This window comes from Hibiscus syriacus, unplaced genomic scaffold (assembly GCF_006381635.1).
Source record: "Hibiscus syriacus cultivar Baekdansim isolate YM2019G1 unplaced genomic scaffold, ASM638163v2 tig00111947_pilon, whole genome shotgun sequence".
NCBI classification, from domain to species: domain Eukaryota; kingdom Viridiplantae; phylum Streptophyta; class Magnoliopsida; order Malvales; family Malvaceae; genus Hibiscus; species Hibiscus syriacus.
Genome location: NW_024063219.1, coordinates 1,525,706 through 1,530,342, shown reverse-complemented (window position 1 = coordinate 1,530,342; position 4,637 = coordinate 1,525,706). Strand labels below are relative to the sequence as shown.

At 35.2% G+C, this 4,637-nt stretch overlaps 1 pseudogene; it reads left to right on the top strand.

The window, feature by feature from the left end:
- Positions 1 to 382: 382 nt before the first annotated feature.
- On the top strand, positions 383 to 2,889 carry LOC120173394 (annotated as a pseudogene).
- The last annotated feature ends 1,748 nt before the right edge of the window (positions 2,890 to 4,637 follow it).

The window sequence follows — 4,637 nt, the reverse complement described above, 5'->3', positions numbered from 1 at the left end:
TTTATTAGAATGGCGTAGATTTAGTTGATTTGCATTGTCGACTATTTTTCATGAAAAAACAATAGAAGGTAGGGTCTCCAACGTTTATGTTCGTGTTTGTTTATTTATTAAATAAACGAACATGAACAAATTATATTCCTTAATAAACGAACATAAAAAAAAATTTGTTCGTTTATGTTCATGTTCGTTTATGTTCATGTTCGTTTATTTATTAAATGAACGAACATGAACATACTTTCATTCGTATGCGTTCGATTCGTTTACAGGCTACCGCGGAGTGTAGGGGTCCTACGTCTGTGAATAGTTTAGGAATCGGTTGGTTGGTTTCGTGGGCTATAAAACGGGCTTCAATACTCCCACCCCTTCTTGTCCCTCTCCTAGTCTCCCCCCCCCCCCATTTTGTAAGACTTTGAATGTTTCGTCATTTCAAGTCTTATTTATTTCCTTCAAAATCTTTAAGCTTCTTCGGAAAACGAAACAGAACACTCTGTTTGAAGTTTGAAACTTTAACCTTAACATTAACATCCCCACCACCGTTCGATTGAATTCCGCCTCTTCTTTTAACTACCCGAATGGTAAGCTCTGTTTTTTTTAATGATTTTGGGGGATACTCAAAAGCTGTGCTCTTTAACTATAAAAGCTTTACTAAAAACGTTCTTTTTCGCTTTGTAGTGAGTTTCTTTGAAGAAAGAACAAAGAATATGGTTGCCGCTCAAAATGTGATCACTGATCGGAAATCTGTCCTCAGCATGGCAATCACCGTGACCGTGTCGGCACAAAAGCCACCGGCACCTCACGGATATATCTCCATTTCCAGGAAGAAGTTGTTGCAGAACCTTGAAATCAGTGCTGGGGCAAGACTTAATGCATGGGTCGATTCCATGAGAGCTTCTTCTCCTACTCATATCAAATCAACACCTTCCCTTGCCTATGACCAAGGTTCCTGGAATGTAAGTCACGAGCTTATCTGGCTGGTGTCTTTGATATTTCGAACAAACAAAAAGATTCTGATTTTATTTTTAATGGTTGATGATAACTTTCAGCTACAGCATCCATCTGCCCTTGAGATGTTTGAGCAGATAATCGACGCGTCGAAAGGCAAACAAATAGTCATGTTTCTTGACTACGACGGCACTCTTTCGCCAATCGTTGAGGATCCGGATCGAGCTTTCATGTCCAAGAAGGTGAGCTATTTGTGTATATGAAACACACAGACAGTGGTTTAGCCTTTGTATAAATAGTTTCCCTGTTAACAAACTGTTCATGTTTTGTAATGAACCAGATGAGAAAAACTGTGAGAAAGGTTGCCAAGTGTTTTCCTACTGCTATAGTGAGTGGCAGATGCAGAGACAAGGTACATTTTCTTGCCTTAACTTTGCAGTATCTTTTTTTCTTCGTTTATTTTTACTGTTGATGATTGTTTCCATGTTTGCGGAAACGGTAGGTGTATAAATTTGTCAAATTAGCTGAGTTGTACTATGCTGGAAGTCATGGTATGGACATTAAAGCTCCAGAGAAACGTTCCAACTCTAACAGAGTAAGTGGGCCAAAATGATCATCTTAGAGTTACAGATATCGAGATTCAATCACGTAACCGAATTAACCCTTCGATCGAGAATATTTCCCAACTCCCTTCTTTTACACTTCAGGATAGTGAACCTGTTCGCTTCCAACCAGCTAGTGAGTTCCTTCCCATGATAGATGAGGTTTACAAACAACTTGTTGACACAACAAAATCAACTCCAGGGGCTAAAGTCGAGAACAACAAGTTTTGTGTTTCGGTACACTTCCGATGTGTCGAAGAAAAGGTAATCGACGTCGACGAATATCGATTGCTATTATCATCTTATTAACAGAAATCATGTTTGGTTACATAGAATTTTCTTTATTAAAAATGCAGAAATGGAGCGAACTGGCACAGCAGGTTAGATCAGTTCTGAAGGAATACCCTAAACTCCGGTTAACTCAAGGCAGAAAGGTTCTAGAAATTCGTCCTACTATAAAATGGGACAAAGGGAAAGCCCTTGAATTCTTATTAGAATCTCTTGGTAAGTGTACTTCTTTATTACATGTCGTTTGATTCTCGAACATCTCCACTTCATGTCTGCAAGTGTATTTTATATGTATAATCCATAAAGAGTTTAAACAGCAGCAGTCACCTCCACCATTTGATTACTTTATTTCAGTTGAAATTGTTTAATGCTAGCAAAATCATGGCACGATATTCTCTGATCACTAACCATTATTACAAAATGTGATTTTTTCTGTAGGATACGCTAATTGTAATGACTTTTTTCCGGTCTACATCGGAGATGATCGAACCGATGAAGATGCATTTAAGGTATCCAATGCTTGAAACAGAAGCTGGGGCATGTCTTTAATTTATAAACATTAGTGGATCTTGCTAAGACTTTGATTTCAGATATTGAGAGACAGAGGACAAGGTTTTGGCATTCTTGTCTCCAAGTTCCCAAGGAAACAAGTGCATCATATTCTTTACAAGAACCCGATGAGGTAAGTTCTGAACCAGTGATTGCATTTATCATGATCGCAAACATACATATTGGATCAGAAAATAACATCGTCACTCCATAACAGAAGTCGTATCTTTTTCTTTTTTTTTGCAGGTGATGGATTTTTTACGGCGCTTGGTTGAATGGAAACAGTTATCTTTACAAGCGCAATACAGAATGTAGAAGACAAGAAAATGCGACTGTAAAAGGGTGGGGATTAGATTATGTAGTAAAATTCTTGTTCATGTTAATTAAGGAAAGAATGAACAAGAAGGGAAAAACATATGATTATACGAATTCTGTCTTGATTTTTGGCTTGAAAGCCTCGTACATCTTGTGACTACCTAATTACAAGGGTAAAAGACTTGTAGCTTTGGCACTTTGTCTGTCTCCAAAAAATAAGAATACTTTTTTCAATCCAGCATTTGCCATACTGAAAGCATGATTTTCACGTGATACAAATAATGTTTTAAGTTGTATTTGTTCCTCGATCATTTAATTAGTTATTAAAAGTTATCAATGCACCAACTACAACTTTTAGAATGCTTGCCATACCACTAAGCTTGTGTTTGTCACTAAAGTTCAGCTAGTCTGCAAATCCATCTGCAGATTTATATAAATATTTTAAGAACTATATTCACTTCATTGCCAGAGGGACGGTTTGGTCCATAACTAAAGTCAAGACCAGGTTGCACTGTTCGAGGTTGAAGAAGATAATTATTTCTTCAAAGTTCATTCTGAAGGTACCGAATTGATGGAACAACCTCCAATTTTATTATTATTGTATCTATGGTATATATAATTGATTGTGAATATTTTAGCCACCTTTAGATTCATATTTTAGCCACCAGGGAAAGAAGGGTCTCTCATAACTTCCTTATGAAGAATCTCTTGCATCAGCTTTTTTTCAAAAGGAAGGTAGGGAGAATATTCCAGGGTTTCCGATTTTTGGAGTGAAATTCAGAATAGATTCGTATATGGTCTCTAGAGAACTCTCATGCCACTTTTTCGATTGCATTACAATTATCGAGGTTACAAACATGTCGTCAAAATGTATTATCAACTTCATAAAATTTAGGGTCGAGTCTTCACTAGTTGGGAGTACCATCAGTTAAGAATTTTCATAAGAAGTTAATACTTTAAATTCGGAAAGGTTACAACTTATACAAATTGTAATTTTCAATGTATGAAATGTACATAGTGTAATTTTTATTCTTTCATTAAAGGCAATGACGGATCTAAAAATTTAAGAATAGGTTTAAAATTGGGCTTACTACATCCGCTTCTGTAATCAAAGGTGATTAACGATTATATTTGAGAAGAACAAAGCTATGGGAGAAACCATGGCAAAGCTTCAAGACATGTGCAAATATTTTCTTCTGCAAATTAAACAAGATGTTAGAGGCATATTTTTGAATTGTGATAATTGTGCATATTATAATTCTTATTTATTCAAATTAAATAAGAAATAATTAATTGATAGAGCTATAGAGGGAACTTGTTTATCTTTTGAGATGTAAAATCTATTTGTAAGGATGTTGTCATTTATTTTGAATGAATAATACTGTATATATAAAAGAATAATTTATGAGGAACCTGTCCGAGAAATGGGAATCATCTTCTGACAGCATAGTTATAGCTTATAGTTTAGCTAGGTTTTATATTCCTCCATTATTGATCTACTATTTTGCATTTGACAAGTGTTACGGAAAGTTGAAGTCCTACATAATTGGCATTTCTGTTTATGGTATTATTAATTATTCGTCGAACTGAATGCCTCTGAACCTTCAAGCAATCCACTACATATTTACCATTTTTATTTTATTTTTAAAACTAAATTATATATATATATATATAATATATTTTATATAGTAAAAGAAATCAGTAACATATAACAAAAGGACCAATTTACAATTTTTAGCTTAAGGATGGATCGACAAATATTATGATAACAATCACCAATGATTGAATCAGGGAAGGTTGGAAGTTTGTGTTGCCACCAAATGTCGCCATTTTTTCTAACATGTGCCTGCTTCTTACCAAACACTGTTCTTTTATTTAAATCAAACAAGTAATAACTGAGATATATGCGTGGGATTCTGTATGGTTCTCTTTGATTCCTTT